General features: G+C 51.3%; 1 long non-coding RNA gene across 2 annotated transcripts; it reads left to right on the top strand.

Annotated features, from left to right (window-relative positions):
* The first annotated feature begins 158 nt into the window (after window positions 1-158).
* LOC123344170 lies at window positions 159-9,076 on the top strand. 2 transcript variants are annotated; one of them, XR_006572475.1, is made up of 3 exons: window positions 159-1,681; window positions 2,315-4,286; window positions 8,635-9,076. It is a non-coding gene; the product is annotated as an uncharacterized LOC123344170 (long non-coding RNA). The 2 variants fall into 2 exon arrangements; XR_006572474.1 differs by having other exon boundaries at window positions 163-2,484; window positions 2,587-4,286.
* Window positions 9,077-11,082: the final 2,006 nt, after the last annotated feature.

The following is an 11,082-nucleotide window of genomic DNA, read 5'->3' as shown; positions in this document are numbered from 1 at the left end:
GAGTTTCCAGGCTAAAACTGGATACCTGGCAACAGGGCTGCCAGAAAAGCCTGAGGGGGGGGGAGAGGGGGAAGCAATCATTTTTAAAAGTAAGAGGGCTAAGCCTTAAGGGGGGGTGGGAAGTGGGGGGTGGGCTAGGGAGTGGAGAGGAGCTAGTGGGCAGGGCCATGTCTGTTGTGCTGCTCAGGTAGGTTGGAGACTGTGGGGATCAGCTGACACAGTATCCAGGGCCGGTGCAAGGATATTTTGCACCCTAGGCGAAACATCCACCTTGTGCCGGAACATCGCTTATTATAACTTTTCAAAAATGAATTCAGTGGAGTCACATCTTACGCGGGGGTTAGGTTCTAAGGTCAGCGCATAAGAGGAAAATCACGTATAGTGAAAGGTACAGTACACACAGTATACACTAGAACAGGGGTCTTCAGCCTACGGCACGCATGCCAAAGGTGGCACACGAGCTGATTTTTATTTATTTTTTTAATGGCAGGCTGCGGGTCCCGGCCGCCGCTGAGCCTGCTGCCAGCCTGGGTTCCGTTCACTCAGCTGCCCGCCGGGGTCCCAGCCGGCGGCTCAGCTCAGCCTCCTGCCATTCACTCAGTTCTAATGTATACTGTACTTTATGGTAATTTTCACTATACACGATTTTCCTCTTACATGGTGACTTTAGAACCTAACTCCCACATAAGATGTGACTCCACCGTAGTGTAAAAAAAAATTGGGAGGCACATGACAGCCAGTGGTGGATTTAGAGTTGATCAGCTACTAGACCAACAAATAAAAGGCCAGGTGTCCAATTGCTCCCCGAGTGGCTAATTCATGTTTTTCTGTGCCAGGTGTTTCTTTGGTGCAAATACAACAGGGATCAGATTAGAAGACTTGTGCCAAAACCAGAGAGGTAGCCAGCCAACGCCCAAGGGGCTGAACCAACCTGCCAGTCAGAGCAGTGAGAGTCGGGGAAGTGGAGGTGGGGGAAGGGAAGGCAGGATTCTAGCTCGAGTTGCATTAACCCTTGTTTCAAGAAAAAGTTCCCGTGCAGCCCCGTACTCAGGAAAAGGACTAGCCAGCACAGGCAGATAGTGGGCAGAGGGGTTGTTCCTAGAGCTCTGTGTCTTTTGCAAATGGAAAGTAACACAAAATAAAACAAACTGCAGCGGCGGCTTCTGTCCCACGGGGCTGGACCCAGCAACCCCTTCTGGGCGTTGTGATCTGGCACCACAGATCACAGAACTGCTCCGGTTAGGCCTGGCCACCCTTTGGTCATGGGGGGGGAGGCCAAATTTGTGTGAGTGGCTTTGCAGCCTGGCGCAGGGAGTCACAGCACCATTCACTCAACTTCGGCCCTGCCATCCCTCCGTCATCATTGCTCTGCAACACCCCGCATCCATGGGGCTCCCATCCTGGGGGCAGGGCCTACCTCCCCCACCCCCTGAGATCTCCCCCCCCTCAAGGGCAGGACCTGACTCCCTCCCCCATGATAAAGTGAAACAACACAAAATCCCCCCCCCCCAAGGAAAAAATAATTTGACAGCAGTGCTAGTGGTTTCCAACCGGCGCTTAAAGCACGTTTGTTTTCATCTTTCATTCCCAGCAGAGCTCATGTGAAGATATTTTGAACAGCTGCACAAACCACTGTGATTGGAGTCACACGTTCGTGTCCCAAGTAGGTGGGGCCTAGCAGGTGGGCAGAGCCTGGTCACGAACCACTAGTCCTGCCTCTGCAATTCAAGCCCTCTGAATTCTACTAGGACTTTCTTATGTAACTAAGCACATTTATTGTTTCAGGGAAGATGTGGGGGAGAGGGGGCAGAGGACTGGATTGAGACAGGAGGTGCCTAGATACTCTGGTGATGGGCAGAGACAGATAGATACTTGTTTTATCTGTAATGGTGTGTTTCTGTAAAATTACTGCAGTATTGTCACCCCAGTTGCTCCAGCTCTGGTGAAAGTTAATCTAGTGCACAAGCCATTCCAGTGTGGAGCAGACGCCTGGCACTCTGCAGTGTAAGGCTGGACAGTCTTAAAGGGTCAATGACAGAATATTTTACCACCATCCTGGAAACATTTTCTGCCCCTCCTTTTCCTAACCTTGTTGGTGACCAAAATATTCCTGTGTAAACAGAAACCTCTTTGGGGTGATAATCCCTGTCCTTCCATCTGACCTGACCCACTCATTAACACCACCATTCCGTGTTTATGACATCATAAAGGGTTCCATGACGGTTGCTTCCGAGGTCTCAGACACAGGATTCCATATCAAGCACCTGAATGGGGGTGGGGGAGCTGGTTATGAATGAGAACACATCTGTTCCAGGCAAAAGCTTTCTGGAGTCAGCTACATGAGGACAAAGGGAGAGAGTAAGAGAGAAAAAAGAGAGAGCGAGGAAACAAAGCTTTCCAGGATTCTGGAGACAATACAGGTGTAGGTTGGTGGATCCGGGCAGCTGTGTGCACCTCCCAGTATGATCTCATCTATTGATAAAGGTGACTACTAAAGGACAAATAAGGGGGTTGTGTCCCTTTTTGATGTACACAAAGGAGGCCTGGACGTTTTTTTTAATCGAACTACTTGTTTTTTTGCATTAGAAATTCAGGTCTCATTGACCCCCGGAGACTCTATGGATGACTGGAGAACTAGCATGTTGATGACATCACAGATCCCAATGAAGTGAAACCACATTCGCTGAGAGGGGAAATTGGTTTTATTCAGCCTCTTTAACCCTGGCTCCGGTTTGGTTTTTGTATCGCCCGTTTAACTCAAACACCCAGCAAAAAGATAGAAGAGATGACAGTTTTGTTAAAGATTCATATTCCCCTGACCCTTCCATTAAAGACTGAGAAAATGGCCAACGCACATGTGAGACCCCGCCCCTCAGAAGGGTAAAGGCACAGTGCAGAGGAATAGCATCACCACTTCAAGCTGTATACACAGCAAAGGGCTGACAATTGTTCCCTCGTGGTGATGGAAACGCTGCTCCCCCAGGAGAGCCAAAGGAGCTGAGAAGTGTATCCCAGGTGCCCTGTTTGCATCCTCTGTCCCCAGCATAGAAGTGTTGACCCGCAGGCTGCCAGGAGCTGGGGTGGGTTGATGGCTCTGACGCTGATGTAACTTCCCAGCTAGTGGACTTACTGTCCCTGGGGCTCAAAACTCACTGCCCCAAACTGAATTGAGCCCTAAGCCTTTATACAATCTACCACTCAGTTGCTGATAAATAAAAAAGACTCTGGGCTTTCTGTTGTCATTTACAATGGTGCAAAGTGAGTGTATAACGCCACCAAATCTTGGATGAGATTTTCAAAGCCCCCAAAGGACACCTATTTCCCAGTCACGCAGTTGAATGGGAACCGGCTGTTCAAATCTCTTCGGTGCCTTTGAGGATGTCAGCCCTACTCTCTCTCAGAAGGCAAATGAAAAGAACCCACTATTATTATTTTTTTACTCCCTTCATTTTAAAGACAATCTCGAGATTTTGACCCCTTGAGGTTGGAAATGCTGCCGTACAGCACTCGTGAAAGGGTTTCCTGCCACGTGACCACCCACCAGCTGAGAACTGGGAGCGTTCATGTGATCTGTCAATGTTCAGTGCTATCAGATGATTATTTTTTTTGGACTCCCCAATTTCAGATAAGTTGTGTTTCCTTATTAGGCTGTCAGTGCATCGTTTGAACCTGGAACCTTGGTTACTTTCAGTGCCAGGGTGGCGTTAGTCCAGTGGCAGAGGGGCAGAGTTAGAACCTTAGTGTAGTTCGGGGCGGGGGGTGTTAGAACCTGGGTTTGTTTCAGTGGCAGGGGGGCAGTGTTACCCCCAGGTTGATAAAGATTTTTCATGGAATTCGGGAGTGCAAAAGACCATTGTACCGCCAACATAGTTCAGAAGCGTTTTGTTAGCTCAGAGGCAGAATTTCCAGACAGAATGTTTGTTGTTTATGTTAGAGATGGACAAAGCTCTGTGGGAGGAGTGGGCTTGGGTCTGGTTCCTGTATTTAGATGAAACCATACCCCCCCCCCTCTCATGCCACAACCTTAGGAAAGTGGGAGCATTCAGAGAGATGGTTCAGGTGTTGCTCCAGCTGGTTTATTTATATATGGCTCTATCCCCATCTGTGCTGAATTACCAATCCTTTGAGTTGATTTATGTGTGTCCTTATTGCCTCATTCTCAATCAGGCTCATTCTTGCTTTCCTTTATTTTTCCAATCCTTCCTTCTGGGCTGCTGTGTTAATCACCTGAGATGAGAGAAGCTGTCTGTTGTCATGACGACTCCATCTCTGCTCTGGGCTTCCCGGTAAGTCACCTGCGGATGTTTGATTTGTGCTGAGTCCTTTTGGAGGCCAAAGTGCTAGGAAGTTTTTCTCTGTTAGAAAAGTTCAGTTGATTAACTACATCTTTTCCCAGCCATCAGCAAAAGCTCCAGAGAGCCATTTAAACGGGTCCAATCATGAAAGCCAAGAGGCCACTGGCATGGCCTCTGTGCTCCCGGTTGGGGCCTGGGGGTTAATGGCATTATTACTCTCAGTTTATTTTAAAATGTGGCTATTTGGACCCAGGAAAGTGAGGGGTTATGTCTGGAGCCAGGCCAGGTGCAGCCAGACACTGCAAGCCCCCTGCACACAGCTCTCCCAAGCCCAGCCCCACCCCCGCTCTGCCTATACCCCTCAATTCCAACCTGCAGCGCCCACCTTCCCACAGAGCTCTGCCAATGCCCGTGAACCCAAACCCACAGGCTTCCTGCTATTCCAGTCCTGCATTCTCCTCACAGCTCTGCTAATGCCAGTCAAGCCTGATCCATGGCTCCTCTGTTACTCCAAACCTGGGCCTTTTTGTGGTGTGGGCAAATAGCCGCTTGAGATTAGGCTGACATTGATAGATCTGCCCAAAGTGCCCATCACCGTGGTATCTGAGCCCTTACCACCTGTGACCTAAGAGAGGATCTCTCCCTGGATGAAAGACCTAGAGCCTGAGTCCATTATACCACCTTGGCCTCTAGCACATGAATTTATAGTAGAAATGGCAGAATTCAGATTTGGGTCCACATTCTGAACACCCCCAAGTTTGTTTTGGACCTGGGCTGAGGGCTCAGTCCACTCCACAGAGGAGGAGCTGGACTCTGGGGGTGACCAAATCATATGTAGTAAGAAAGAAAGAGTGTGATCCAGAGCCAAGCAAGCGCATCCCCATCCAAGTTCACCGTGGAGGATAATGAGCCTTAATGAGCAGGCCACACTAATTGGTAAGTGACCTCAGAGCCCCCTGTGCCTGAGGAGAGGGGGAAGATGAAGAGCCCAGGGGAACAGCAGTGGCTCTGCGGCAGGCTCTGGGTGAGTGGAGGAGGCAGACTGTGCCAGTGAACCCCAGGTGGAGTGGGGGTGCAGCCATCAGCTCGGCATCCAGCTAAGATCAAGTGGTGGGATTAGCTGCGAGGGGAGAGATGAATTTCTTTTAACCCTTTCACACCAGCAGGTGCATGGGTGTGAATGCTAGAAGGGAAGCAGCCTTTCCTGCGTGGACACCGGGGGTCTCCTACTCCACTCCAGCTGAGACAACTGCAGCACAGGAACAAGGGCGGAAGGCAGGGAGAAGTTGCTTTATGGCCTCTCCTCTCTGGGAGTCTAGCTGACCCCTGCTGCAAATCAGAGCAGCTCGGGGGCTGAGAATAGCCAGAGCACAGCAGCTTTCTGGCCACATGCCCTGTACCAGGGAATGCAAGGGGCTTATAGCAACTATGCCAGCTGGGAAAGGCCTTATGCTGGTGTATTGCCCAGTGGGCTGGTCTGTTGCCTGTATGGCCCCTTTGTGCACCAGAGCAGCATAAAGAGGCTGTAGGGCCATGGAGAATTGGGCCCTGTAGCCTCCACCCCTGCTTTCTAGCTCAGCTCTGGGCTGCTGCTCTGACAGGTTAAAAAGAAAAATAAAGATGCACGAGACATGCAGATCACACGATTGCCGCAACCACTCTTCCTTCCCAACTCCACTGCACCTGCCCCACAGTGCAAGGCCTGGATCAGACCCCGACGTAAGGCCCACCATGGTGGTCACCTCCCTATTGCACCTGCTGAGACCCCACAGCAATGACTGGCCTTTGGCCAGGAGAGTCACAATGCTGGTAGGGCCAAGGTGCATTGGGCAGCCCCCAGTTGCACTGAGCCTGGGAAAAGGTGGTGATCCCTGCTCCCCTTTCTTTACAGTCACATCTAACTTACCTTTGGGTAAATGCCTGTGACTGGAGGAGATGAAGGAGGAATTGAAAGCCGTAGCGTCCTCTTCCCAAGCAGGCTGTTGCTCTTGCAGTGATTTTAGTGGGTATCAGCCCAGTGGTCGCTGCAGGGCACTATGGGGGAAGTGCTGCACCCGCAGAGGTGAGGTCCTTCCAATCGGATGTTGGACTGAGATTGCTGCAGTCTGTATCTGGGAGATGTATCAGGGGCAAGTTACAGCTCTGACTGCACCATTCACAGAGGGCAGGGGCTACCCCCGGCTCCCTGCCAGCGGGCCAGCTCTCACGAGGTCAGGTTCGAATGTCCAAACCTGTGCATTATTACTGAGCACATAAAAACTTCTTGCAATGCGCTGCATTGGCAGGTTGCATTGCCATTGTTCGCCGGACTGCATGGTGTTGACTGGCCGCATTGCAATGCCTTTTGGGCTGAGTGAAGTAGCAAAGATGCCATAAAAAAAAATCTGTACTATTGTAAAAACTGAAGCGACTCTGAAAGCATCAGTAACCTAAGCTCGGGCAGCTGAAGGCCAAGGTGTGTGACAGCCTGTCATTTCCCCAGTGCTCTAAAATGCAAAGGAGCCCAGGTCCTCAGAAAATAGTCACCTGCAACAGTAATCCGGACAGTGCAAACTGTGGCATAGTGCAATGGCTCATGCTGCCACCTGCTGGTAGACTCTGGAATAAGTCTTTTTCCCCCAGGGCATTCTTTCAGCATATTGCTTCCATGTGCAGTTTTTCTGGCCACTGTTACAGTTGTTCCTGAATGTCATGCAAACAAAGCAGAGGTGGTGCTATTTCTGTTGCCCAGTATTTCTGCTTGGTGAATCCAGCTTGTATGGCAGGAAGCAGGGAGGGCTGACAAACAGAGCTGGCATTTTTGGTTGGACTACTCTCCTGCCTAAGGATATGGCTTGGGCCACTGGAGGTGGTTACATCTGCTTTTTGCTGCTTCCAGTATAGAGCCCTGTATCCTCCCCTCTCTGGACTGCATTTGACAGTGAGAACAGTCAGCACTGACCATTTGCAATGCAGACTGCAGGTACAAAGGGACAAGCATCCAATGAGGACAGAAAGTAACACTTTGTCCTTCTGTATCCCTTCCATCTAAGGGTCCAAGAGCACTTAAATAATAATTAGACAGACCCCTCCAGCTCCCAGGGAAGGAGATACAGATGGGAAACTGAGGCACAGGGAAAGGAGGTCACCTGCCCACGGTCTTGTAGAGTCTCTTTAGCAGAGATGTTATTAGGACCCAGGAGTGCTGTCTCTGCATCCCGTCAGGATGTTTTTTTTCCAATGTTTGCATGGGGGTGGCCCCCTCCTCTGCCCCTAGGGATACGTCTGGAGCCCTCTCCGAGACAAGAGGTCAAAGAATCAGTAAAGAAATCTGACCATTTATAAGGTGCCAATCACTCGAGCATCTTGATGCCAAGACGGTAATGGAGAAATAAGGCTCAACCAGAGAGGCCTTTCGTTAACAGCTACATGCAAGATTTGCAAAGATTTCTCACTGGATTAGCTACGGGCAGCTCCTACCTGTCCTGCCAATGGGAGACAGGGTCCCTGGGAGTGTTTTAGGCAACTGGGGGACTAGTTTTTTCCCAGTTGTCAGATGGGGCTAATTGTACAGGTTAAGAGCTGCTGAGAGGATGCCTCCTCCTGCCACCCCAAACACAACATCCCTGGATGGATTGATGGCCGTGGGGATTGAACCTTGGACCTTAATGCCTGAGCCTGCACTGCGTCTCCCAAAGCCGCAGCAGGCTCATTGACCTGTATATATGGCTCAGCCACCACTAGAAGGCAGGCAGAGCACCCAACCGAGTGGGTGTAGCTTACAAGTGCACAACAAGTTCTATTGGTCCTACAAAATCTGGTCTCTTCGCCTTGTCCTCGAGCGCTGTCTCTCAGCACCTGATCTATTAGCTAATAAACTACATATACACAGACATCTCGTTTATGGAGCACTGTTGTAACAATATTTATCTCCCCGCTGCTGGGAGGAGCAGTCCCTGTTTGCATAGTGCTTTGAACATGCACGGTCAGTGCTGAGTGCTGGCCAGATCTAAACGTAACAGAGGCCACGACACCCTGATTGCTAACAGGGACCATCAGTCCCCGAAACCAGGTCACTTGAACGGATGGAGACCTTTTTAAACCGTGAGCTAGTAGAAGGTAGTTACTGCTACTGAGACCAGCCACTAGAGGGAGACAAGATCACGACCACTCAGCCAGCGTATTACACTGAACTTTGACGGCTCCCAATACAGAGCTGGACCTGAATGTTGTTGCTGAATGCTTCCCAAAGGGAGAAACAGTCACTGGTGTTCCCTCACAGACCAGGGTGGCGCTGCCCCGCACGGGGAACTCTTGGCCATTGGTTAGTTAATTGGCTTTAATGTCTTTTCTTCCTCAGTGCCCAGAGGCCTGCTGGTTTTTGTGAGCTGTCATTGGAGAGAGATGGGTCAGCGGAGGAAAAAGAGCTGTGACAAATTAGACAGCAGTTGCTGTTCCAAAGCTCTTTAGCTGCTGATAAATGGAGCGGAGACTGCAAGCGACTCCAGAGGAGCCAGTGAGGCTTTCAGATCGGGCGTGTGTGTTGTGATTAGCAGATGGTGGGATGAACCCGGGTTTCATTTGTGTCCTCAGCCCTCAAGCTCGCTGTGATACAGACAGGAAGGGGTGGGACTGACTGGCCGGCAAGGTCAGGCAGAGATGTACAGTACTGATGAGGAGATCTTAATCAGAGATCATAGTACACTCTCCTCTCAAATGGACTGGAATAAAGCTATTAAGCTAATATAACATCATGGAGGAAGGACGTTCTGTTGATGCAATCTCTGGGGAATCTCAGCCGGAATGAGGAGAAGAGGCCAAAGGTGCCAAAGCTCTAGCAATAGACATGGCAGACAGCACATTTTTCTGTGTGTGTAGGGGTGGGAGGATGGTAGCACACTGTGAGGTGATGGAAGGACTAGGGGAAATAGCTCAGGACTCCAGGGTTCCATTCCCAGCTCTGCCACTGACTCACTGCACAACCCTGGGCAAGTCCCTTAACTTACTTTTCCTGCCTCAGTTTCTCCATCTCACACAGGGCGGGTTAGTTCACTAGTATTTGTAAAGTGCTTGGAGAGCCTCTGAGGGCAGGCGCTGTTGGCTGAGCATTCTGTTAAGGGGCCTGGAGCCTGGCAGTAGTTAACGTCCCCTCGAACCTACATGAAAGAGACGCTGTCAGCCTGGACGCTCCATAGTTGCTGGGGTTGTGGAGGGGCCTGGAGAGAAGGGGTTTCCTTGCACCTCTTCATATTGCAGCTGGCAGCTCTCTGTACAGTGTGTCTTGCACTGCTTTGCCAGTGGTCCCGAGTGCTGCTGTTAGGGTGACCAGACAGCAAATGTGAAAAACCGGGACGGGGGTAGGGGGTAATAGGAGCCTATCTAAGAAAAAGACCCAAAAATCGGGACTGTCCCTATAAAATCGGGACATCTGGTCACCCTAGCTGCTGTGAGGGGAGCTCAGATGCTCCCCCTTCCTGGTGCCCTGGCCCTGCTGTTAGGGGAGGGGGAGAGCTCACATGCACACTCCACCCCCACCCTGCTGTTAGAGGGGAGAGCTCATTTGCAGGATCCACTGCACTTTCCCTGCCCATTGTGCCCCAGGCCTGGTTGACCCCCGCAGGGGAGGGAGAGCTCTCATGCCTGCTACACTTCCCCCACCCTCTAGGCCCTGCAGCCTGGAGGTAGCTCTGGGGCATGTGGGGTTCAGGGGTCACAGTCCCCAATACCGCACTGCATGCCCCTTCCCAGGCCCCGGTGCCCCGTGGGAGCTCACTCACTCTGAGCCTTTGGTCCCAGGACTGTCCAGCCAGCCCCTTTCGCCAGCCCCAGACATTCCCTGTAACCTAAACTTGCTGCTTTTCCTCTCCCCCCATATCCGCTGATTTGCCTGGTCTAGGGAGAAGCTGCTTAGGAGCAGGGCCAGATTTAGGGGCAGCCGGGCTTGGGGGGGATACGTTTTTTTGTTGTTAGCGACAAAAGGGAAAAGAGAATGTTTGAAGTAACATATTTCAGGTATGCCACAGGTGGGTTCATTTTTCACTAACCTCCGAGAATGTTCCGGACCTTTGTAGAATCTCACGGAACCTTCCAGACTTTCTGAGAACTACATTTTCCTCGAGCCTTCTAGAATGTTGCCAGCCCTGCCCTCGGGGGTATATAAGAGGCGGGGCATCGCCAGTCAGTTGCATAAGACCGGGATAAATCATGCACACAAATCGTGCATCTAAGTTGTGAAACGGGCTACAAATGCAATAAAAAATAAGGCATTGAAAAGTTTAACAGATCGGGTGGGGGGCCGGCCCTCCTTGGGACAGTCAGGGAGACAGCTTGGCTTCCCCCGACCTGGTTACGGGGGAGCTCCAGACTGTTCTAGGGAAACCAATTCCCTTCTCCCATGGGCCCCTCTGCTGTGCTGTCAAAGCCACCCTAGGGTCAGCCAGGCCCTGCCCAATGGCTGCTGGGAGTTCACCCAGGGGTAGGGGGTTACAGCCTGGAGATGGTGGAGGAAGGGCTGGCGGCATTCATGTTCCAAATGTCACTTGGGCCAGGCCCCCTGCCCGCCTCTTGTTTGCCAATCACCAACATTCTCACAGATGGGGCTTTGTTCACGTTAACGTCTGGGGGATGGTCTGCTTTGAAGGCTGGTGGTTCGGCCACTAGCCTGGGCCGTAGGAGGCCTGCGCTCAATTCCCAGCTTTGTGTGATTGTGGGCAAGTGTCCCTGGGCCTGCATTCCCCACTGCCCTCCCTCATGCTGGGCTGTAAAAGTACAGATTGGCCCGCAGACATTATAATTCATTATTTGCATT

This window comes from Mauremys mutica, chromosome 11, assembly GCF_020497125.1.
Source record: "Mauremys mutica isolate MM-2020 ecotype Southern chromosome 11, ASM2049712v1, whole genome shotgun sequence".
Lineage (NCBI taxonomy): Eukaryota > Metazoa > Chordata > Testudines > Geoemydidae > Mauremys > Mauremys mutica.
This window is presented reverse-complemented; position numbering and strand designations above follow the sequence as displayed.